Below are 27,484 nucleotides of genomic sequence, written 5' to 3'. Positions count from 1 at the left end.
ATAAGTATAATTCAATTTTTATAAAAAGTAGTTTAGTTTTTATAGTGCAAAATAGTATAGATAATCCATAGTTTAGTATAATTTAGTTAATCATGCTCAGCCCTACCTACTACTACTATTATTATTATGTTATAAGTACGTTTTACTATAAAAAAAAATAAGATATATGTATTGAGAGATTAATCAATAATTAAGTTTAAATTTTAATACTACGTATTTCCTCCTATCATATATAAAAAAAATGTTTTGCATAGAATAATCAATAAATTAACGAACGAATTCAAATGATAAATAATAAAATCAGTAAAATTCATTCTCCAACCTATACTTAAAAGATGAACAAATGTTTTTATTAAAAATTGATTGCTTTTGGATGAATACTTAATAAAATGAACCTTTGAAATTTGTAGGTTGAGTGGTTAATCATGGTCTGGAAGAAGACATAATTATTCTAATAAAATATGAGCAAACAATAAGAGGAGGTCGACTTACAAATGATAACGACAATTTGATGTCCTAAGTTAGTAAGAAAATTAATTAATGCCTAATTAATACATAAGAATGAATATGAATTTAGTTGATACTCCTTATGACGAAGACATATGTTGTTCTAGAGTTATTAGTGAAAAGAAAATTTCGATAAAATAATATAATTCTTCTCATAGAATACTGTTTTTACGATTGAATCTGTATGGTTGACAGCTAATTTTGTTTTTTTATATTCATGAGTATATTCCAAATATATAGGATACGGACACTAAGGTCAAAATTCAAGTAAGTGTGTAATTAAACAAGTGAATAATTCTTTGTTTTTTTTTTTGTAAATTTGGACCCCCCTTTTGTTGTTAGGAAGGTGATCAAGCTTCACTATAAAATTCATTAATATATAACAGGATATATATGAAGCTCAGCTTTTTGAGATAAGATATGATTATTGAATTTATAAGAATGGATCTAGAATCTATCCTTAAAGCTTTTCAAAATTATGTTATTAATTAATAATAATAATTAAAAAGAAAGAATTTTTTTAAAATATGTTTAATACTTTTTATTGCATGACAAATAAGACCTTAGAATGCTCTATTTCACTTTGAGAGACATCTTCTCTCAAATAAAGGACTATGATTCTTCTACCTCCCCTACAACAGAAGTTTTTGTTATCCTTGAGTACACCATGATCAACATCAAACATTTCTTTTTGTCCTCTTTCACGATCTATGGTCACACAATACTGAGTATCTCTTACTCCCCACCTCTCGTGATACATCTGACTATCTGCCACTAGCCACCTGCCAAGGCTTCACTTTACCATGAAGGGACGTACTCGTTTGAGCCCGATCACCAGACTTAAACCATGGATTCTGATACCATTTGTAGGGAGGTTCAACACACACACATCATTGCCTTAAGGTTTTGGGTAAAGAGTGATGTCAATCTCTTATATAGTTAGGCTCAGATGTTATTGGTGTTTGTGTCTCCTCGGTGAACCTCCTCCTCGATAGACCCAAAAGTAGTATCAAAGCCGATGGTTTGTCTTGGTGACTGACTCGAACGAGTATAATGATCCTTATACCGAAAGTCTTCCTGACAAAGGGCAGGTAAGTGAATTCTGTTAAGATGAACGGCGGTTAGAAATGGTTACTCGTGATTGTGGTTGGTTGGGAATGTTTCCGCTCGATGGGGAGTGTATCTATGTGGAAGGGACTCACCTTTGAGGGAGAGATGGTTGGGAATCCAAATGTGAGTCTAAGTCCCACGTTGAATAGAAATTAGAAAGTAAAACAATAAATAAAGGTGAAAGAGCCATTAACATCCTCAAGGTTTTGGGTAAAAAGTGGTGTCAATCTCTTATATAATTAAGTTCAGATATCATTGATGTTTGTGTCTTTCCGATGAACCTCCTTCTCGATAGACTAACAATTCACACTTTACAACCAGAAGTGCGAAGTCTCGTTGTTTTTGTTTTCTTCTTTTCCCTTTACATATAGCAGTGTTACAATCTACAACACAAACATCTGTTACACGCATACACGTTGGAATCAATTCCAATTATTTCATCATATCCATATAATCAATTATAACCTCAATGAAATTTATTCTAACCTCCTTTGCATTGACCAGAATCCGTTCCAGTTTGTATGGGAATACATTTCCTTATTTGATCTCCAACCAGAATTAAAAGCCATAACTCATAATGAGAAATTCAAAAATATATTTTCATGCACATAAGAAAACAAAACTAAAAATAAAAAAATATTTTCATACATAATTACTTGAGGAGAGATTAAAAAACCAGTCCATAAATTCTCACTTTTTCTCCCTTTCAAATATATAAATATATACTAACGTGATTTTAACCTCAAATCCATCTTCACTAGAGTTTTTCACTTCCAAACGAACACATCATAACATAACATAAGAGAATAAACTATTACTATTATATTCAAATCCCGAAAATGGATTCATGATATAAAAAAATTATTAAAACAAACATTGGAGATTACGTTTGGACCGTCAGAAAAAGAAAAATAAGAACCTATAATATATGAAACTGATATATTTTAATTTTTTATTATTCTTGAATTTATATATATATTCCCAAATATGTGCAGGACGGAAATCTTAGAATGGATGACGTAAAAACCAAATAAGATAGGATTTGATATGATGATTTTTTAAGCATTTTTTCCAGTGAATTTTGTGTTTCTCCTTAAATATTTATTAGATTTTATTTAAAATAATGAAGTCTGACTTGATATTTTCTCTTAACGAGAGAGAAAAAAAAAATTAACTATCGATGATTAGTGACTAATATATTTTTTAAAGGCTAAATTCAGTATTTACTTAAAAGAAAAATCAATGTTACTTTATTATTTAAATATGATTTGTGGAATAACTTCGGGAATGCTTTTTAACGTGACACTTTTGGATAAAATATCAATTGAATAATGTGAAAATGTAAGTAGTGTTGTATATCTACGTTTGCATATTGAGAGATTTATCATAATATCTCTATTTTTATTTTATAAAAACTTTTTTTTTCACAAAGGATGGATGTTGAAGTATCTCCAATAAAAAATATCATATTAAAGATTATTCTTCTTTTCCATTTTTTTAGTTGTTTTAGATATATTTTATATATTAGGATATTCTTTTTTTATTAATCTTATAATTTTTTATTTTATTTTATCAGTTTAAACATTTAAAATTATAGAATGTTAAAAGGAAGATCATCTTAAATTGTTGCAGTGAAATAACATAAATCTAAAAAAAGATCAGCATTATTGATGATAATGTAGCTTATACCTAAGCACTGTCCGGTTCAGATCACGGAAGGAGAAGAGATGTCAATTATAGTTTAGATATGTTATGTCTTGTGAGGTTTCCTTAGAGTAGTTTCTATTATTTGCCTTTCAAGCAGAGGTACAGAATCAATTAAGGATTAGAGAAGCATGTGAAAACTTTGGTTCTAGTTGTGAGGCTAATAGGAACATTATAATTTCCACCAATTATCCTTCTATTTTTGTTGTTTTCTATTTTCTATTGTTGTGTTTCTATAGATATATTGGTTTGCATCTGTGTTCATGACACTAAAAACATAGATGACAATGGCAACGTTGAAACCATGTTTCGGTTATCTTTCTTTTGTTATTCTTCTTCTAACTGTCCTTACTTTGTCGGTAGCAGAAGCTGCAGACTCTGCAATCCACGACAGTTTCCTTAAATGCCTCACTGAGAAAACAAAAATGGCTTCAGGGGAACTGTCCAAGATAGTTTTTGCCCAAAACAACCCCTCCTTCACCACCGTCCTTAATGACTTAGCCCGGAACGAGCGTTACAGGACCACAAAGACGCCGAAGCCGGTACTTGTAGTCACTCCTCTCAAAGAATTGCAAGTGCAAGGCACTGTAATCTGTGCCAAAACAGCCAAACTTCAAATCAGAACGCGAAGCGGTGGCCATGATTACGAGGGTCTCTCCTACGTCTCCAAGGAACCCTTTATCATCGTCGACATGTTCAACCTTAGAGCAGTCACTGTCGACGTAAAAAATGAGGTTGCAGTGGTCCAAGCTGGAGCCACTTTGGGAGAAGTTTATTACAGGATCTGGGAGAAGAGTAAAGTTCATGGCTTCCCTGCGGGAGTGTGTCCCACAGTTGGCGCCGGCGGACATATAAGCGGAGCAGGTTACGGTAACATGGTGAGAAAATACGGTATGACCGTTGACAATTTGATTGACGCAAAAATTGTTGATGCGAAAGGAAATCTTTTGGATAAAAAAAGCATGGGGGAGGATCTTTTCTGGGCTATCAAAGGAGGTGGAGGAGGGAGTTTTGGTGTGATAGTGTCGTTTACGATAAAGCTAGTTCCCGTACCTGAAAAGGTTACCGTTTTTCGCGTTGAGAAGACTATGGAAACGAAAGTGACTGCCACTGACCTTTTGGTGCAGTGGCAGCAAGTGGCGCCAACCACTGACCACAGGCTTTTCATGAGGGTATTATTGCAGTTAGCGAATTCGGAGGCTCAGAAGGGAAAGATGACTGGCCAAGCTTCGATTGTGGCCATGTTTTTGGGAGGGGCTGATGAGGTTGTGTCGATTTTGGGGAAGGAATTCCCGCTTCTTGGATTGAAGAAGGAGAATTGTACTGAGGTCAGTTGGATTGAGTCTGTTCTGTGGTGGAACGATGGTAAGAGTTTGGAAAATGGTGACAAACCTGAGACCTTGCTGGATCGGAATCTGAACTCTTCGAGTTTTATGAAAAGAAAATCCGATTTTGTGGAGAAAGCAATTCCAAAAGAAGGGTTGGAGACGATGTTTGAGACGATGATTGAGTTGAAGACCATAGGGCTTGTTTTCAACCCTTACGGAGGGAAAATGGCTGAGATTTCTTCTGATGCGACGCCTTTTCCTCGGCGTAAGGGGACCCTCTTCAAGGTTCAGTATTCTGTGAGCTGGGACGATCCTTCGCCTGCTAAGGCTCAGGAAAACACCAATGGTGCTAAGAAGTTGCATAGTGTGATGACCCCTTATGTGTCTAGTAATCCTAGAGGTGCTTATTTGAATTATAGAGACCTTGATATCGGGGTCAACAACTTTGGTCCGAATAGCTTTGAAGAAGGGAAGATTTATGGGACCGAGTTCTTTGGTAAGAATTTTGATAGGTTGGTGGATGTCAAGACCAAGGTTGATCCTGAAAACTTTTTCAGGAACGAGCAGAGTATTCCGGTACGTGCCTCCAAAGCATAATCTTTCAACTTTCTTAGATTCTAAAGGCTCACTGCTCTTCTTCCAATAATCTTTCAACTTTCTTAGATTTTAACCCCAATTTTTAAAATTCTTTTTTTCCTTATCCTATCTTTTATCGAATATCTAATAAATTCCTCAGATGTAATAATAAAGAATGTATATAAAGTTTCCTAGTTGAGGATTATCTCTTAGATATCTTGCCTCCTTGCCTAATTCCTATTTCCTGCGGCATTCTATTATATCTTACAGTTCTTTGTAGTAGTTGGTCCATGTAATTTTTGAGTTCCATGTATAAATATACGAGAAAACGACTTCATTATCTCCCAATAACATGTAATATATTTTAGACTACACTACATAAGCGTTCGGTTCCCTGTGTTTTTTAGTTTTTGTTGAGGAATATTTTAACCAGTTGGTTTTGCCGGCTGAGCAAACGACAATAGTTCAAAGAAGAATCTTCATCACTCACTAGTGTCCCTCCAGAAATGTATAGTTACTAAATTTCATCGTCAAAAATTATGAAACAGTGATGCCAAAAAAACTTTTCAACCATTTAATACCTTGTTCTAAGGCCTCCCAAATCATAACTTTCTGTCCCTTTCGATACAACCATACTTAGCCTCTACTATTTCCTTTCACCTACACTTTAGTATGAACCACCACCATGGAAAAACCAAGGCCTTTGGTTATTTCCATGGCTTCTATGCTTCCTTTTGTTATTGTTCTTGTGTTTTCACACGCCTCGCGTGCTTCCCCAACAGACTCAGTATATGAAGCTTTTGTTGATTGTCTAAGAAACAATATTCACTCTCCCAACGTCTCTAACATAGTATTTGCTCAAACCAACGCATCATATGCTTCCCTTCTCCGTGCATACATTCGTAACGCCCGGTTGAACATCAGCTCTACACCAAAACCCTTAATCATTGTCACACCATTGCAAGAATATCATGTCCAAACAGCAGTCATTTGTGCCAAAAGCATCGATATTCAACTTAAAACGAGAAGCGGTGGCCATGACTTTGAGGGTCTCTCATACATCTCTGATGAACCTTTCATCATGCTTGACATGTTCAACCTCCGCAACATCACAGTGGATGTAGAAAAAGGAGTTGCTGTGGTCCAAGCTGGTGCCACGCTTGGAGAAGTTTATTATAGAATATGGGAGGAGAGTGATGTTCATGGCTTTCCTGCAGGGGTGTGTCCCACGGTTGGCGTTGGTGGTCATTTTAGTGGAGGAGGGTATGGCAACATGATGAGAAAATATGGGTTATCTATAGATCACATCATTGATGCTCAGATTGTTGATGTCAAAGGTAGGATTCTCAACAAGGAGTCCATGGGGGAAGAACTATTCTGGGCCATTAGAGGAGGTGGAGGAGCAAGTTTTGGAGTCATATTATCATACACTATTAAATTGGTTCCTGTGCCAGAAGTTGTTACTGTTTTTCGAGTTGAGAAAACTTTGGACCAAAATGCCACTGATCTTGTTGTCCAGTGGCAACAGGTTGCACCACACACGGATGAAAGGCTTTTCATGAGACTGGAGTTGCAGCCTGTGAATTCCGACGTTGGAGGGAGGCACAAAACTATTAGAGCTGTGGTTCTGACTTTGTTTCTCGGAGGAGCAGATGAGCTTGTGTCACTTTTGGACAAGGAATTTTCAACTCTGAGTCTAAACAGAGATAATTGCATCGAAATGAGTTGGATTGAGTCTGCACTTTGGTGGGCTAGTTTTCGTAATGGTACCCACCCAAATGCTCTACTTAGCAGAAAGCTAAACTCAGCAAAGTTCCTCAGAAGAAAATCTGATTATGTGAAGACTCCAATTTCCAAAGATGAGTTAGAATGGATATGGAAAAGGATGATTGAATTGGGAGAAACAAGTATTGTTTTCAACCCATATGGTGGAAGAATGAGTGAGATTTCAACAGATGCTACAGCATTTCCTCATCGAGCAGGAAATCTGTTCAAAATTGAATATTCTGTTAATTGGAAGGAACCGGGATATGCTGCAGACAAGAACTTCACAACACAGATTAGAAGGTTACATAGTTATATGACACCCTTTGTGTCAAAAAATCCAAGGAGAGCTTTTCTGAACTACAGGGACCTTGACATTGGTATCAATCATCATGATAACAATAGCTACCACGAAGGAGAGGTTTATGGTATTAAGTATTTCCATAACAACTTCTATAGACTGGTGAAGATTAAAACTGAGGTTGACCCCGAAAACTATTTCAGAAATGAACAAAGTATCCCTAAATTATGATGCAAGGAACCATACGGTGAAACAGATGGATGAAATATGCATTCACCTTATAGTTTTCCAGATGTTTGGTCGTAGCAGTAGTCGAGTTGATGTCGAATAAAAAATGTTTTATGTTGATAAATGGTTTCATAGGAATTGCTATTAATAAAGAATTTCATTAAGAATTTTAAATAACAAAATATAGTTAATTTAATCTATATACAAGGATTGCGTGGATGCTTTGGCATTAAGCACAGGGATGTTGTGTTCATTCCTGAAGAAGTTGAGGATCAACCGCAGTCTTAACCTTAACGAGCCTCTCAAAATTAGATTTGAAGTACTTGGTCCCATAAACCTGTCCTTCCTTGTAACTATTTTTACCAAAGATGTTCACTCCTGTATCAATGTCCCTGTAGCAGAAGAAGGCGCCTCTGGGAATCTTTGAAACATAGGGTGTCATCACATTGAACAACTTCTTAGTCTGTTTCGTGTAATTCCTATCCGCCTCAACCGAAGGATCAACCCAGTTCACAGAGTACTGAAACTTGAACATGTTCCCCTTACAGTGAGGAAACGGCGTCGCATCAGGAGCAATCTCATCCATTTTCCCTCCGTAAGAGTTGAAAAGAATCCCCGTGTTCCCCAACTCAACTATTTTCTTGAATATCGTTTCCCACCCGTCTTTTGAAATACCCATCTCCATAAAATCATATTTTCTTTTCAGGAAATTTCCGTTGTTCGTTTTCCGATCCAATAGGATCTCAGGTTTGTCACATTTTTTAAACTCTTCGGATCGTTCCACCAAAGAACAGATTTGATCCAACTCACCTCACTGAAATTCTCCTTCTTCAACCCCAGAAAGGGAAACTCCTTCCCCATAAGCGACACAACCTCGTCTGCCCCTCCCAGAAACAAAGCCACAATCGTGGCTTTTAAGGTTTTCCCTTCTGGCTGCAATAGTAACCTCATGAAAAGTCTCTTGTCAGTCATTGATGCAACTTTCTACCACCCCAGCACAAAGTTAGCGGTCTTATCATCCCAAGTCTTCTCAGTGCAAAAAGTTGTAACCTTTTCAGGCACAGGAAGAAGGTCAATGGTAAATGACACTACCACTCCAAAACTCGCACCTCCACCTCCTCTAATAGCGCATAACAGATCTTCTCCCATGCCTTTTTTACCGAGAAGATTTCCTTTCACATCAACAATTTTCGCGTCAACCACATTGTCCACTGTTAAACCAAAACTTCTCAACAAGTTACCGTACCCTCCTTCGCTGATATGCCGACCGAGGCCAACAGTGGGACACACCGCTGCGGAGAAGCCATGAACTTTACTCTTCTCCCAGATCCTATAATAAAGTTCTACCGTGGTGGCTCCAGCTTGGACCACTGAAACCTCCTTTTTTACGTCGATAGTGATCGCGTTAAGCTTGGACATGTCGAGGATCATAAAGGGTTCCTTGGAGACGTAGGCGATACCCTCTTAATCATGGCCACCGCTTCAGATTCTCATTTCAAGTCTTGCGGTTTTGGCGCAGATTACGATGCCCTGCACGTGCGATTCTTCGAGGGGAGTGACGATGAGTAACGGCTTTGGCGTCATGGGCGTCTTGAAACGCTTGTTTCGAGCGAAGTTTTGGAGGACGGTGGTGAAGGAGGGGTTGTTTTTGGCGAAGACTATCTTGGAGAGTTCCTCTGAAGCGGTTTTTGTGTTCTGTTTGAGGCATTTGAGGAAAGTGTCGTGTACTGGAGGATTTGTTGCTTCTACCACCGACAAAGTGAGGAAAGTTAGAAGAACATAACCACCAAAACAATTCGCTACTTTCACTGTCATTGTCGTCTTTAGTATAGGTCATACATGCATGCCTATACAAACCAACGTATCTATAGAAACATACAAGAATAGAAAATAGAGAACAAAAATAGAAGGAGAATTCGTGGAAATGTATCAGCTCTCTGTCAGCCTCACGGTTGTAACCAAAGGTTTTATTATGCTAACCTTTAACTAATTCTGATTATTCGAGAGACGTAAATTTTTTATATTTATTTGATACTGTTTTTATTTTTATTTTTTTGTTTTCTATTTTTTAAATAATACAAATATTTATAATTTTATAATATTTTACTCTTTTATATATGTCAAATGAATATAAAAGTGTGTCATGATACCATTATTTTAACTAATTATGTAGAATAAAGAATTTTTAACACACTTAAATATTTTAGATTCATTTGACACTGTCTTACTTATTTTTTATTTTTTTTTTCTTAAAACAATATAAAAGTTTAAACTATTTTGACTATTTTATCTTTATAAATCATATAAAATGAATGTATAAATGTATTATGATATCATTAGTCAATTATGCCTTGTATTGTTGAAGGCAAATTATAGCAACTTTGAAGTGAACCTCATAAGCCATAAAAAGTAAAATATAATTGACCATTTATTCACCTTTGCTTGACTTTTATCTTTCTCAGCATATGGAATCTTAAAAAAGAGTTAAGACTTAGACCCTGCGGTGCTAAGTTAGTATATAAGCTGTATTAATTATCATCAAGACTGCTGATCTTTTCTAGATTTATCAAGGATTGGTGACTTCGAGACTCACCATAAATTTTTAGAGGTTCGATTTTAAGTTAGTAGCAAAACTTTTAATTTGTTTACCTCTATCCGCCTCAAACTTACGAAAGACTCAATTCACTCACGGATTTCAACCAACCTTAATCTCTATTTATTTTTTTTAATATAAAGGCACTATTTCCTTAGTTATCATAATTAAAATGTTTATTTGTTACCTTAATTATTGTTCTTAAACATAAGAATATGATCTTATGTGATAAAAGAAGTCAATAAACTTTACACGAAAAAAATGAATATAGTGATGCCATGTAACATTTGTTTACATGTAAGAATTTAGTTTTATAATTATTATAATGTAATAAATATCAGATAAAAGGTTTAAACCTTTTTATTTAATTAAAATATACCATATATTTATTATTTTTGGTAAAATGTGTTAAATTTAAGTTAAGATGAATGAAAAAATATAGAAGAATGAGATTCATTGCCGAATTTTTCCTAAAGAAAAATAGAGAGATATTTAGCTTGAAGAAAATCAATTGATAATATATGAAAATACAAAAATGATATAATACAGTGAACAAAATATTTGTGTAATTAACTCCTCTTATGTGAGTTTTGTTGATAGACAAGTTTAATCGAGGTTCTGGGAAGATGTCTATACCTTTTTGAGACCCAAACCAACAAATTATTAATAACATTAGTAAATTTTCAAAATTGTAATAGTTTCTCTGTAATTTATAGAAACTGAATAATTGATTTATTTTTTACAAATTTAGAGTAAGTCATTATGAATTTTGATGACTTTTAAATTGAAGTTGTTATAGTTACGATGACTTTTTCATAAAATTTTGAAAAAGTAAAATCGTTATGATTCATTACGACTGTTTTTAAAATTTGTTAAATGAAAATCGTTAAACTAATAACTTTCAATTTGAACTAAATTTGTTTTGAATCTTGATGACTTTAATTTAAATTAAAAATCATCATAAATTATTATAACTTTGAATCAGGACGATTTCAATTGATAAGTTTTCAGAAATTATGACGATTTATTATGAGGAAAAAAAAGAGTCAACTATCCCGTTTCTATAATAATTTATGGGATAAACTATCCCTTTTTTAAAATTTGTAGAGAACATTCATAGTTATATTTTCATGTCATTATTTTGAACGAAATATAATAAGGTTCTGTTGTCTAAACAGGACATATATAAGATTCTGAAGAGATGCCCTAAGTAAAGCAGTATTCTTGAGATTGTGATTTCTAGGGTTTGGTGGGACGTACTGGAATACTCTGTTCATTCCTGAAAAAGTTTTGGGGATCCACCTTGGTCTTGATATTCACCAGCCTATCAAAATTTTGATTGAAGAACTTCCTGCCATAAACCTCTCCTTCTTCAAAGCTATTCTTACCGAAGTTGTTCACTCCAATATCAATGTCTCTATAATTCAGATAAGCCCTTCGGGGATTCTGAGACACAAAAGGCGTCATGTAACTATAAAGCATCTTAGCCTGATTCGTGAAATTCTGATCGGCACCAGCTGAAGGATCCTTCCAGTTCACAGAATACTGAATCTTGAACAAGTTTCCTTTACGGTGGGGAAACGGTGTCGCATCAGACGGAATCTCACTCATTTTCCCTCCATAAGGGTTGAAAACTAGTCCCACCTTCCCCAACTCAATCATCTTCTTAAATATCGACACCAACCCGTCTCTTGAAATCGCTTTCTCAACATAGTCGGATTTTCTTTTCAGAAAACCACCAGAGTTCAGATTCCGATTCAGTAGGGTTTCAGGTTTCTCACCGTTTTTCAAACTCTCATCATCGTCCCACCACAGAACAGAATCGATCCATCTCACCTCCATACAATCCTCCTTCTTTAATCCAAGAAGCGGAAATTCCTTCCCCAAAATTGACACAACCTCACCTGCGCCTCCGAGGAACAAAGCCACAACCGTCGCTCTCATCGTTTTTTTTCCCTTCACCACTTCGGAACTCACTGGCTGCAATAAGAGCCTCATGAAAAGCCGGTCATCAGTGGTTGGAGCCACCTGCTGCCACTGCACCACAAGGTCAGTGGCAGTCACATTCGTTTCCAAAGTCTTCTCAACGCGGAAAATGGTAACAGTTTCCGGCACGGGAACTAGCTTAAACGTATACGAGATTACCACACCAAAACTCGCTCCTCCACCTCCTCTGATTGCCCAAAACAGATCCTCCCCCATGGATTTTCTGTTCAGAAGATTTCCTTTGACATCAACAATCTGAGCGTCAATAACATTGTCCACAGATAAGCCATATTTTCTCAACATGTTACCGTACCCTGCTCCACTGACAGTGCCGCCGACACCAACAGTGGGACACACCCCTGCAGGGAAGCCATGGACATTACTATTCTTCCAGATGCCATAATAAAGCTCTCCCAGCGTGGCACCAGCTTGGACCACAGCAACCTGGTTTGTTATGTCCACCTTGATTGCACGAAGATTGAACATGTCGAGGATGATAAAGGGTTTCTGGGAGACGTAGGAGATACCCTCGTAATCATGGCCTCCACTCCTGATTTTGATTTGAACGTTTGCAGCTTTGGCGCATATTACAGCGCCCTGGACGTGCGATTCTTGGAGGGGAGTGACGATGAGTAACGGCTTTGGTGTTTGGGAGTTGTTGAAACGTGAGTTTCGGATGTAGTTTTCGAGGACGGTGGGAAAGGCTGGGTTGTTCTGAGGGAAGACTATGTTGGAGAGTGGAGTTGAGGACTTTGTTTGTTGTGTGAGGCAGCGAAGGAAATTGTCATAGAGTGAGGGATTTGACGATGGTGCTGCCAACGATGTGGAGAGCGTTAGCAGAAGAGAAGCACCATAGAGATAAACCAAACAAGTCTTCGCCATTGTTAGGGCTTCTGACTTGGTGACAATGATGCGTGAGAAGAGTCTAATTTATACATCAAAATTACTGAAAATTATCTGTTTAACACTTACACAATTACTTTTTAAACATAACACGACAATTAAGAAATCAAGAAAATGAGACGGAAAGATCAAATGGTGAAAGTAATTTCCCATTCACATGTTGATAGAAAAAAGTGTGAGATGTATTCTCTAACACATCATGTCATAAAATTAGAAGAATAATAAATTCTGGTCAATTTCCTATAACGTATATATAAACTTAACTTATAAATATGGAAATGCTTAAGCAAGTTAACGTTAAAGGTAATATCAGAAAAATTATAAGTTTTATTCTTTCCCTTTTAAACAAAGATTGTTGCATTTTTCTCTCTTATTTTTTTCTTTTCCTTTTATAATTTTTATTATTTACTTCAAACATAATCAACATGCTTTCCATATATCTTAACGAATAATTTTGAAAAAGGAACATAATATATATATATATATATATATATATATATATATATATATATATTATTGTCATTAATGCAATAAAATAAGTACATTTAATATAATTATAACTACGAATAGTCAAACATATTTAAAAAAAAAACTAATTTATGAATATAAAAAAATACATTAGTATTTAAAATACATCAAGAAAATTTTCATTTATTCTTTCAAAATTATGAACTTAAAATTTTATTAAGCCTTAAAGATATTAATGCGTGTCAATTAATATATTCTTTATGTATTTGAATAAAATTAATAAGTACAAAGAATTTCTTAAAAGTCAACAAAATAATACAATTAAGGCAATTAACCACAATAAAATTAATTCTTTAAAAGAAAAGATTAATACAATTAAGGCCGTTAATAACAATAAAAGTAATATGAAGAAAATAATATAATTAATGCAGTTAATTAATTAGTATATTATATTAATAAATATGCATTAATTAAAGTTTTAATGATTTCATTTTACGTATGAAAAAGTATTTGACAACTGAATACAAATTGTTTACAAAAAAATAATTAATTCCAGTTGCATTGCAGATAGTTGTTAGGTGATTTTGAATTTATAAATAGTTTAGAGCAACAAATAAAATATTGTTGACGTAAATAAATCTTACTATCTAATACAATACAATACGTATCTCGAATTGTTTCAAGTAATATAAAATGATAAAGATCAAGTGTCGTTTTCACAAAAGACTCGTAATACTAAAAAATTGTGGGATTAACAACCCAACTCATTTAGATTCAAGAACATAAGATCAATTTACAAACAAGTACAAAAAAAATAAATTTACACATAATTACAAGGTTGGACTTTGGTAGTGAAGACACTTAAACATGGATTAGAGTAGAAATGATGTGAATTGACATTGATAAGGTTAGTTTTTATCTATATCACTTTTGTGCTTACCCAATTTCATCTCCTCTCCATCAATTAACTAAAATCAACTTACAAATTTACTCAATCCCCAATTCTTTAGGTGAAAGAGCTTTTTCCTATTAAACCCCGATTCCTTAGAAAATCTAACAAGAAAACCCACATTAAAGAGCTAGGATTTTAAGACAACAAGTAAATCATCTTCCAATGAACTACAATGATTCTTGTTTGAGTTCTAAATCATACAAAGTATGTTTTCATACCCATAAATCAAAGATCAAGCCATGAACATTCCTATTACATGCAACCTTTAAGATTGGAAACAAGAATATTAACAATTGATAGCAAAGGCATATATATATATATATATATATATATATATATATATATATATATATATATATATTCAAATCAATCATCCATTACACAAGAATTTAAAGGCTACAATAATCCCTAACAAGATGAATCTGGTCCTTCACTTTCATGGAGAACCTTAAGCTTACAAACATAACGGATGGAAGAGGAAGGAGACCCAAGGAGGAGATAAGGATGTCTCACATGCCCCAAGAGGCCTCCATGAGCTCCAACAGTGGTATCATGCCTCCAAATCTTCGTCCTTGAGTTCTGGGAGCGTTTCCCTTTCCAAAACTATCTTTTTTCTTTGTTTTCGAGCAATTTAATGAGTTCTAGGAAAAGTCAACTCGTTGAAGCGAGTCTTGAAAATCGTTGGAACGAAAGTCAATGCATAAACAGTGTTGGTCAACGGATGAATAATGCATAGTGAAATTTTTAGGGACTTTTTTTTATCTTCTCCAATTCTTATTCATCTGCAAAATAAACACACGAAGACAATTAAACTAATCTATGAACAATAAAACAATTTTTGCATCTTTCCATGAGACTTATTACACAAACACATGAAATGTGATATACAATGAATTCTAATATTGTGCCTTTGTTTCTTTTAATATTAGTTTACTTTTTATGTGTTTCTTTCTTTGTTTGTGTATGTGTTTGGTTTCTTTTATAATGATTACTTGATTAGTGTGAGTAAAAGAAGATGACTTATCTGTGGAGAAAGCATTGAGAAATGACAATGACACATGTATAGCTTCAGTAAAATAATTAGTTTGTATAATTATATTTTAAGATCTTTATTCTTCTTTAATATTATAAATATAAAATAAACTTATAATTATATTAGATAAATGTGTGAATATTTTATATATTCTTTAAGTTTAAATTGTTTTACTTTATTGATTTTGTGATAATTTTTTATTAATGTTTATACCATTTAAATAAAATGTTATATAAGTGTTTTATCTTAAATAAGAGTTTATTGAATGTGATATCTCAATTGTTTTATTCTTAATTGAGTTCCATTTTATTTAAAATGAGCCCATATGCTTAAGTTGATGTCATTTGAAAGTCGCCCTTGTGTTGTGTCACTAAAACCGTAATTTTAGCAAATTTATATATAAAAGTGCAGAGATGCACAAAGAAAAGCCTAGATTTAGTCCTAGTGATTCTCTGTTGTTTACTATGTGAGATAAGAACCCGAGGTCATACATTCTTATGCAATTGAATGTTTAACTTTGGTACACAGGTTACTTGAGTTTCTTTTTCCTCGCCAATGAAAATTTATTATCTTGTTTTTCAGTGTGGTTTTTTTTGGCAGTGAACATTTTGGTTAAATTTTAAGTAAATAGATTTAATAGCTTGTTTTTAATGGGTTCCTACTTCTTTTGTGATTATGCATATGGGTATCAAATTTATATTTTGCTAATAAAAATGATCTTATTTTTATATATTTTTTTATTCGACCAGGTGAATATTAGTAACTTTTGATTTGATTTTTAATTTTTTTTCTCTCGTTCGCTTTCATGCTATCTATGTTCATTAAACAATAACTTGCATGATAGTTATAAAATATATTTTGATGCTTTAAGTTAAAAAGAGTTCAGTCACTTCAATATTAAATACAACAATCAATTATTATAACTATTGCACCTAAATTTCCTATATATTTATATAAATTATAACGACTTATTATCGACTTTATTATGACCTAATCACCTATTGACCGCAATTATCAGATTCATTTGTGTTAATCTTTGTAAATACTCTTAATGATGTTAGGTGTTCAATTCAACTAATCAATTATTCAAACGATTAGTGAAATTCTACCCGACTAATTCCCATAGAATCATTCGAGTTCATACAATACATTTTTATAATTTTTACATTTTAAATTAAATTTTATTGTATAAATAATCCATTAATGCAAAAAATTATTGATTTATTTGACTCACGTCGATTTGATCAATACAAAGGTTTAGTAAATTTTAAAAAAACTTATTTTAAAAAAGTTTTATCTTACAAGTTACAAACTATTTCAACTAATGTTTAATTTGAAATTTATTTAATTTCTTTAAACTATTGTATTTTTTTACATTTTAAAACATTTTGTATTACTCTTAAATTTCCACCTATTATTATTTATAATTACACTCAGTGAAATTTTAAAAGAAAACTCAATATAATAATAATTTAAATTAAGAAAACAAAATATGAAAAAAATAAAATAAAATATGATTAATACTCATTAAATAAACTATTTTACATAAAATGACTTGTTCAAACAAAAAACATATACAAACAAATAAAAGCGTTGAAAAGTTTAATAAGAATTTAATTTTGCTAAAAAAATTAAAATTAAATTATGTAATAATACTTTTTTGTGTAAAAACATAAATTTTATTTATTTATATACTAAAATTTATGTAGTTATATGATTCTACATTTACTGACTACTTTATAATATAGTTTTATTTAATGTTTTTAATCTAATAAAATATTGTTTACCAAAATTTGTAAATTAGAAATTCATCACCTAATCATTAATCTGTCTATTACCAACTATGAATAACTTAAGACCTGTGTTTTGCAAGATTTTTTTTATTAAAATATGTTTATTAAATAACAATTTTAATATAAAAATATTTATGTAATCTGTGTGAATAACATAAACATGCGCCGCGTACGTATACAATGATATTCGTTCTTTAATATGCCAATAAAGAAAACTCACAATAATTAAAATAATTAGTTAAAAATTAATGGCAGGTTTTGTGTTGAGTTTTATTGTAATTCATAGGATTAGTTCGGTGCACTCAAAAAGTAAAGTGCAGTTAGGCAATCCCTTTATCATAATTAATTCAAAATTAAAAATACTAATAAAAATTAGAATTAAAATAATGAATGGCTTTAACTAAAACAATTTCTGAGTGAACAGATAGTTTGAACAGCCGTGAAGTTTTGAAGATTAGCGATGTTACTGAGAAACATAAGATGAATAGATGAAGAAAGAAGATAAGAGAAAAAACAGTAAAGATTGCCAAAGGATGGTTGGTTGCCCTTAAAGGTTAAGGCATAGAAGTATGAGGTGACTAGTATAAGAAACGAAGAGCATCATCCTTTTTCCTTTTCTTCCCTTCATGCCATGGAAGGTGATGAGAGCTCAACTTGGGATTCATGTTGAAGAATGGTAGCTTTGTGATGAGAGCAAAAAGGATGTCAGTGGGTTTTGTAGGTCGCAAGGGAAAGTGGAGGAAAGGATCTTCCTCGCATATGCCTTCTTTCTCTTTGCTTTTCTCTCATTCATCTTTGGGTGTTACTCCCTCCACCCCCACACGTCTCTTCCTCCACCTCCCCAATTTTCTAAAATGCCAATTATATCCTTCTAAAATGACAATTATATCCTCAAAAGTTAAAACTTTTTATTTTTATTATTTTAATATTTTAATTTATTTAAAACTTCTGATTTACTTCCCTCTGCACCTCTTCCTCTCTTCCATTTTCGTTTACCTTTCTCTCTTCCGTTAAGCTTCTTCTCCACCTATAACAAATTCATATTTTAACAAATTCATATTTTAACAAAATTATTACGTTTAAAAACTAACCATATATAACATTTAAAATTATAAATTTAAATATAAATTACTGTAAATAAAATAAACAAATAAAATAAAAACGAAACGTAAAAGGAACACTGCCTCTGGACGGATGACATCCTTCAACGGATGTCAACATCCGTTGAAGGCAAAACGGATGTCGACATCCGTTTTGCCTTAAACGGATGTCGACATCCGTTTTGCCTTCAACGGATGTTGACATCCGTTGAAGGATGTCATCCGTCCATAGGCAGTGTTCCTTTTACGTTTCGTTTTTATTTTACTACGTTTTGCGGCTCATGCAAGGATTATAGGCTTGGATATTAAAAGGATTATTGGAAGTATGGGAAGGATTTAGGGTTTAGGATTATTGGAAGGATTATGACTACGTACCTGGAGAGGAACCACGACAAGGACACACGACAAGGACACTACACCATAAACGCACTGCACCACGTACTGCACCGAGAACAAGAAGAAGATTGTTTGATAATTCTTTTCACGATCACCAAGCTTAGAAAAATATTTTACTCATACAAGGAACTACGTAGGTTATCAGTGAAATATGTTATAAATGAATAAAATTAAAAAACAACAATTTTAAAAATAAAATTTTACTGAGGGGCAAAATAGTAAAGAAAAGGTGGAGGAAGGGGCAAAATAGTAAAGGGGAGGTGGAGGAAGAGATGTGTGGGGGTGGAGGGAGCAACACCCTTCATCTTTTTATAACCAAAGCCCACTACAATAATTGGACCTCATCCACAAGCCCTGCGTGCTTCGCAAACAAACTACAATACTCTTTCTTCCTGCACCCCATCATTTTTACAACGAACACTTTATTTATCTTTCATAAAAGTGATACCTGTTATAGAACAGAGTTTCCCATGTTTCCAAATTTTTTAGAAGATGAATTCTGGAATAGAATTTTTAGAACAAGGCTTCTGTAATACGTAGATGCATTTTGGATTGAACACTTTGAAATAGAGTTTTTGAAATAAGTTTTTCAAACATAAGTGATATCTTTTATATTTTTCAGAACAAGTTTGCTTCAATAAGCTTTTCATAACATTTAAAATGCGTTTCGGAATGAGTTTTTTCATGCAATGCATTCTCTCTTTTTCTTCCTCTGCAACAAGGATGGTGCAGCGATGATGAAGACCATGACAGTGGCAACGGCAAAAGTGACAGCGCAGATGTGGTGTAATGAGGAAGAATATTTCTCTATTAGTATTTGGGTGCGGTTAGTAAAGATTAGAAAAAGGGCAGGTGGTATTCGCAATATATAATATATATTTTTATGAGAAATGATATTATCACATACTTTTGCATGTTACAGAATATTTGGTAAAATAGTCATAAAAGTATAGAATTTTATATTTTTTAAAGAAAAAAATAAATAAGAATAATGTCAAATAAATGTAAAAATGTAAGTGTGTAAAAAAATATTTTTCTGTTTTTAATATTATATATGGCATCAGTTAGCGGTAGAAATCAAATTAAAGGTTTAAATTTATATATATATATATATATATATATATATATATATATATATATATATATATATATATATATATATATATATATATATATATATATATATGGGGTTTGCTAACGCGCGTACGCCTGTTTTTCAGTTGGTACATTTTAGCAATGTGTACCGGATTTTAGTAGACAAAAATACCCTTATATATCATGATTCTAAGTTTTAAGGTTAAGAGGATATTTTAATAATTTTCATTCTCAAAACTTAAAAAAAAAAAAAGAAACCCCTCAAACCCTTACTCATATCTCTCATTCCTCTCAATCCTTTCTCTTTCATCTCTCTCACTCCAACCTTTTCTCTGTCATCCCTACTGTAGTCCCAATTGAAAAAATCAGAAACACTTGCTGTAACACCCTAATATTTTAAAGGGTATTACTAATAGTAGAGACTAAATTAATTTGATATCTCATATAAACAATCAAACTTTATTTCAATTACTCCAAAGTACAGTACTAAACTTACAAACTTTAAACAATATAGTCTTCACCATTGAAATTTCAACTTATAAGTTTTACACAACATAATCTTCCCAATACAAATTTATTCTTTTTACAAAAATCCCTGAAAGTTTTTTTTCCCGCATCTCTCTCATCTCTAAGCTTTTTCAACCGCATCTGCAACATTATCTAATCACATATAACATGAGTTATATGATCATAGTACAAACAAATAAGGGTAAGCCAACCATATCATAAAATCATTAAACTTGTAATAAAAATATTATAATCATGTATTTCTGCAATTGATAAAATATCATTATTCCGATGTCATTAATTCATCATTATCAAAATCATATTTTCCATTTCTATAAATCTTACAAGTGTACCATGCTTACTCATGAAGCCTTATGGTCAGACCGCTCTCTGCCTGCTTCCTTAAGCCTCACTTATATACTATGTCTTACTTTCTGAAGCCTTATGGTCAGACCCCTCTCTGCCTGCTTCTATATAACTTACGAATCATATGTTTATGTCAAAGCCTTATGGTCAGACCACTTTCTGCCTGCTTTCATAAACCTCAGGTGTTACATTGCTCATACCAAACTCTCATGGTATAACTCGAACATACTACTCCCAGTAGTAAACATCATTTCATAAGTAATGATTTCTCATATTCACTCCAACATTTCATAAAACCAACAATTCATACCCTCTTATCCACCTAACTCAATCATGTTCATTCTTTAATCATGAATTCATAATAACCCGTTTTGGTATCAATAAATTAAACATATTGCCATATATCATGCTTCATATTATAAACTCATTTTGCCCATAACGAGTATAACTCAACATATTTTCACCAAACAAAGATCATGGATCAACCAAAATATATCAACATATCGTAGGAACTACATATTAAAGTCTGGGCTCAATGTAATGATAAATAAAATATATATGAAATTTTTACCATGATAATATTATGCATCTACAATCAACTTGTTTTATTTTATTTTCATCCTAGTAGAGATTTTTCTTTACCCCAATTGGTCACCGGAGAGGACCCAGATGTCTGAACGCATCAAACTCACCTTCGACGCCAGCACATATGACTAGTCACAACTGACTGGACCAGACCAGGGCTGCTCTATGATCAGGGATGTGCCAACTCAGGTTTTTAAGGTTCCTCTATCCTACCAACAAAGGGAGGCCCTCAATAATTAATCAATTTATTTATTTAATTTATCTACCTTGTTGTCTTATGCTCTAAATCTAAAATGCCTAATTTTAATATTTTTACTTCCTCTCACAACAACCTCAAACAGTATCTGTATATCTATTTAATACTCATATATAAGCTATTACAGAACCCTTACTCCAGACCTTCTAACAAGATCAATTTCAGCCAACAAACTCATTCAATAAATTCATCACATCAGAACATGTACAATTTAACAGTTTCAGTTATAACACCCAATATAATAAAAGTCATAAAACAGTTTCGCAAGAGAACACCAGTTCAACATTCGTATATTTATAAATTCATACCAAAATAATTAGTTGCCCTTACCATCAAAATAATATTAATATAAAAATTCAGGGGAAACAAGAAGTTGAATCTGGCAGAGCCGGTTAGACAACTTCTCATCCTTCCACAAAGATGAAATAAAAAGAATAGATAAAACAATAAAATTTCTGGGGAAACAAGAAGTTGAATCTGGCAGAGCCGGTTAGACAACTTCACATCCTTCCAAAAATACAAGATAAAGATATAAAAAAAAAAACAACAAAAGCTTTGGGGAAACAAGAAGTTGAATCTGGCAGAGCCGGTTAGACAACTTCTCGTCCTTCCAAAAATACAATATAAAGATATAAGAAACAACCAAAGTTTTGGGGAAACAAGAAGTTGAATCTGGTAGAGCCGGTTAGACAACTTCACATCCTTCCAAAAATACAATATAAAGATATAAAAAAAAACAACAAAAGCTTTGGGGAAACAAGAAGTTGAATCTGGCAGAGCCGGTTAGACAACTTCTCGTCCTTCCAAAAATACAATATAAAGATATAAGAAACAACCAAAGTTTTGGGGAAACAAGAAGTTGAATCTGGTAGAGCCGGTTAGACAACTTCACATCCTTCCAAAAATACAATATAAAGATATAAAAAAAAAAACAACAAAAGCTTTGGGGAAACAAGAAGTTGAATCTGGCAGAGCCGGTTAGACAACTTCTCGTCCTTCCAAAAATACAATATAAAGATATAAGAAACAACCAAAGTTTTGGGGAAACAAGAAGTTGAATCTGGCAGAGCCGGTTAGACAACTTCTCGTCCTTCCAAAAATACAAAAGAAACAAATAAATGTTCTCATTCAAAATTCAAGACCATACAGCAACAAAATACTACATATTCAAGATTTAGGATTAGAGAAAAGCAAAGTATAAGAGTGGCTTCCCTTACCTCTATTACAGACTTAATTTCCTTGCTCTCTGAAAACTTCCAGAATATCCCCTTTGCAGTTAGAAATTCTTCCAACTCTCTTCTCTCAACATTTTTCTAAGTTCTTTGGTGTAAATTTTCAGCCTCCCCCCTTGGCTATTTATAGTAAAAAAATTTACTATTCATTTGTACTATTCATTTTTACTATTCATTTGTACTATTCATTTTTTTATTCATTTTACTATTACAAAAATAATTTTTTATTTGCAAATTGGTGAATTCTGATCTCAAAGCTACGTGTAACACTTATCCTTTCCAAAAATAATTTTATTTTATTTTTTTTTTTTTTACTATTCACTTTTTTCTATTTACTATTCACAATTTACTATTCACTATTTTTTTTTTAAAATTTTTTTTTATCTAGTATCTAACTTACAAATATTTTCAAGGATCTTACACTTGCCTTTAAACAAAAATATATATATGGGGTTTGCTAACGCGCGTACGCCTGTTTTTCAGTTGGTACATTTTAGCAATGTATACCGAGTTTTAGTAGACAAAAATATCCTTATATACCATGGATTCTAAGTTATAAGGTTAAGGGTATTTTAATAATTTTCATTCTCAAAACTAAAAAAAAAAAAGAAACCCCCGAACCCTTACTCACCTCTCTCATTCCTCTCAACCCTTTCTCTTTCATCTTTCTCACTCCAATCTTTTCTCTGTCATCCCTACTGTAACCTCAATTGAAAAAATCAGAAACACCCTACTGTAGCCCCAATTGAAAAAATCAGAAACACTTGCCATTAAACAATCTTACAAAAAAATGATTTTATAATGAGTTTTGATCTTATAATTTTTGTCTTATCTAATTTTATCCAATTTTCACAAGCATAAAGGAATTGGTAATTGACCTGGAAAAAATCAGAAATACTTGTTGTTAAACAATTTCTTACAAAAAATGATTTTATAATGAGTTTTTATTTTATAATTTTTGTCTTATCTAATTTTATCTAATTTTCACAAGCATAATGACATCCGAAAGAATTGGTAATTGGCCTGGAGGGTTTTTTTAGAGATGATGATTCAACCTATGTAGATGATGAAATTAGAGAAATTAGTGAAGATGGTGAAATTGAAGAGATCTTGAATGAATCTTTGCCTCAAGGTGAATATGTCAATGACTCAACTCTTTAGAAAGACAAATTGTTTAAAGGCAAGTGTTTCTGATTTTTTCAATTGGGGCTACAGTAGGGATGACAGAGAAAAGGTTGGAGTGAGAGAGATGAAAGAGAAAGGATTGAGAGGAATGAGAGATATGAGTAAGGGTTTGAGGGGTTTCTTTTTTTTTTTTTAAGTTTTGAGAATGAAAATTATTAAAATATCCTCTTAACCTTAAAACTTAGAATCATGATATATAAGGGTATTTTTGTCTACTAAAATCCGGTACACATTGCTAAAATGTACCAACTGAAAAACAGGCGTACGCGCGTTAGCAAACCCCTATAGGGGTTTGCTAACGCGCGTACGCCTGTTTTTCAGTTGGTACATTTTAGCAATGTGTACCGGATTTTAGTAGACAAAAATACCCTTATATATCATGATTCTAAGTTTTAAGGTTAAGAGGATATTTTAATAATTTTCATTCTCAAAACTTAAAAAGAAACCCAAACCCTTACTCACCTCTCTCATTCCTCTCAACCCTTTCTCTTTCCTCTTTCTTACTCCAACCTTTTCTCTGTCATTCCTACTGTAGCCCCAATTGAAAAAATCAGAAACACTTGCTGTTAAACAATCTTACAAAAAAATGATTTTATAATGAGTTTTCATCTTATAATTGTTGTCTTATCTAATTTTATCCAATTTTCACAAGCATAAACGAATTGGTAATTGACCTGGAAAAAATCAGAAATACTCGCTATTAAACAATCTTACAAAAAAATGATTTTATAATGAGTTTTCATCTTATAATTTTTGTCTTATCTAATTTTATCCAATTTTCACAAGCATAAACGAAGAAAAAATCAGAAATACTCGCTATTAAACAATTTCTTACAAAAAAATGATTTTATAATGAGTTTTTATTTTATAATTTTTGTCTTATCTAATTTTATGTAATTTTCACAAGCATAATGACATCAAAGGAGTTGGTAGTTGGCCTGGAAAAAAATCAGAAACACTCAATTGTTAAACAATTTCTTACAAAAAATGACTTTATAATGAGTTTTCATTTTATAATTTTTGTCGTATATAATTTTATCTAATTTTCACAAGCATAATGACATCTGAAAGAATTGATAATTGGCCTGGAAGGCTTTTTTAGAGATGATGATTCAACAAATACAGATGATGAAATTAGAGAGGTTAGTGAAGATGGTGAAATTGAAGAGATCTTGAATGAACCTTTGCCTTGAAGGTGAATATGTCAATGACTCAACTCTTTTCAAAGGAAAATTTTTTAGAGGCATGTGTTTCTGATTTTTTTTCAATTGGGGCTACAGTAGGATGACAGAGAAAAGGTTGGAGTGAGAGAGATGAAAGAGAAAGGATTGAGAGGAACGAGAGAGGTGAGTAAGCGTTTGGGGGGTTTCTTTTTTTTTTTTAAGTTCTGAGGATGAAAATTATTAAAATACCCATAACCTTAAAACTTAGAATCATGATATATAAGGATATTTTTGTCTACTAAAATCCGGTACACATTGCTAAAATGTACCAACTGAAAAACAGGCGTACGCGCGTTAGCAAACCCCCAAACCCTTGCTGACCTCTCTCATTCCTCTCAATCCTTTCTCTTTCATCTCTCTCACTCTAACCTTTTCTCTGTCATCCCTACTATAGCCCCAATTGAAAAAATCAGAAACACTTGCCTTTAAACGATTTGTCTTTGTAAAGAGTTGAGTCATTGACATATTCACCTTCAGGCAAAGGTTCATTCAAGATCTCTTCAATTTCACCATCTTCACTAATATCTCTAATTTCATCAACCAATTACTAATTCTTTCGGATGCCATTATGCTTGTGAAAATTAGATAAAATTATATACGACAAAAATTATAAAATAAAAACTCATTATAAAATCATTTTTTTGTAAGAAATTGTTTAACAACAAGTATTTCTGATTTTTTCCAGGTCAATTACCAATTCTTTATGCTTGTGAAAATTGGATAAAATTAGATAAGACAAAAATTATAAGATCAAAACTCATTATAAAATCATTTTTTTGTAAGATTGTTTAACAACAAGTGTTTCTGATTTTTTCAATTGGGGCTACACTAAGGTGTTTCTGATTTTTTCAATTAGGGCTACAGTAGGGATGACAGAGAAAAGATTGCAGTGAGAAAGATGAAAGAGAAAGGGTTGAGAGGAATGAGAGAGATGAGTAAGGATTTGGGGGTTTCTTTTTTTTTTTTTTAGTTTTGAGAATGAAAATTATTAAAATACCCTTAACCTTAAAACTTAGAATCCATTGTATATAAGGATATTTTTGTCTACTAAAACCCGGTACACATTGCTAAAATGTACCAACTGAAAAACAGGCGTACGCGCGTTAGCAAACCCCTATATATATATATATATATATATATATATATATATATATATATATATATATATATATATATATATATATATATATATATAATATTCAGTATAATGAATCATATTATTTATCTTCTAAAATGTTAAATCAATAATGTAAACGAACCATGTAATACATATTTACATGAAAGTTAAATCAGTCGATAGCAATGTTGTAGAAGCATGAAACGTGACATTTTGTGCCATTTGACGCCGAAAGACGAAGCATTTATGTTATTATCAAATTCAAATGGTGACAACAGAAATAGTTTATCAATAGGTATGTTGAATATATGTAAGTGTATGCAATTATATAAACAATTACAAGTTCAATGTTATTGCTACAATCTTTTATATATCTGTCCTTCCGTAATCAATTACGCTAATAAATGAATACTGTTCAAACAATGGATATTTGATAATATATTTGATAAAACAAGACTGAGTTAAATATAGATATCTTAACATGACATTTTGGCTATTCGGAGAGTGAAGATGACGAGGAAATTTCTCTGAATTTGTTATGAGAATTTTACCCATCCATCTCAATCAAACCAGCATGTCTTCATACGTCACCACTAGGCAATGGAGAATTATTCAAACCTGTCCATTTCTCTGTCAAAATTTTGAATTTAGGGTTCAAATCAGTCATGATTTTGTATTTAACGAACTTTCAGTGAGAAAGCATTACAAATAATAATTCTCCACTTGTGTGCTGACTGAGATAGATAAGTCTTCCTGCATAGAGTACTTTAAATTGTTTGTTTTATATTGTTTTTATTTTCTGTCCTTTTGGTTTCTAAGATCTTTTCTCACTTCAAAATCATTCTAATGGTATAAAAAAGTATTTTGATATTCAAATTAGTAGAACATTGTGTGAAGAATCATACATTAAACTTGTTATGCACTTTTACTTTTTTGCTAACTTAATCACAGTCTAAGTATACTGTAATTAGAATTTGTTAGTCAATTTGTGATTATTAATGTTAATCTAAAATCTTTATTCTACAACCAGTGGGTTTGGTAATTGGTCAGGGTGATCGGCCTTAATGATTGACCAAAGTGATCAGTCATGGTGATCGGCAGGGATGATCAATCTAAGAGTAATTGATCAGGGTGATCGACAAGGATGATCAACAATGATTATCAGTCCAAAGATGT

The 27,484-nt window shown here is 32.5% G+C and overlaps 4 pseudogenes; 2 read left to right on the top strand and 2 right to left on the bottom strand.

Moving 5' to 3' along the window:
• The first annotated feature begins 3,337 nt into the window (after positions 1-3,337).
• Positions 3,338-5,443, top strand: LOC124840455 (berberine bridge enzyme-like 21 pseudogene; annotated as a pseudogene).
• A 123-nt stretch (positions 5,444-5,566) lies between these two features.
• On the top strand, positions 5,567-7,547 carry LOC124840459 (berberine bridge enzyme-like 21 pseudogene; annotated as a pseudogene).
• Positions 7,548-7,710: 163 nt separating this feature from the next.
• LOC124840454 (berberine bridge enzyme-like 21 pseudogene) lies at positions 7,711-9,333 on the bottom strand (annotated as a pseudogene).
• A 1,836-nt stretch (positions 9,334-11,169) lies between these two features.
• On the bottom strand, positions 11,170-12,985 carry LOC124840456 (berberine bridge enzyme-like 21 pseudogene; annotated as a pseudogene).
• Between the last annotated feature and the right edge of the window lie 14,499 nt (positions 12,986-27,484).

This window comes from Vigna umbellata, chromosome 5 (assembly GCF_029865625.1).
Source record: "Vigna umbellata cultivar VRB3 chromosome 5, Vumbellata_1.0, whole genome shotgun sequence".
Lineage (NCBI taxonomy): Eukaryota > Viridiplantae > Streptophyta > Magnoliopsida > Fabales > Fabaceae > Vigna > Vigna umbellata.
The sequence above is the reverse complement of the archived record's forward strand: the minus strand, read 5'-3'. Positions and strand labels throughout refer to the sequence as shown.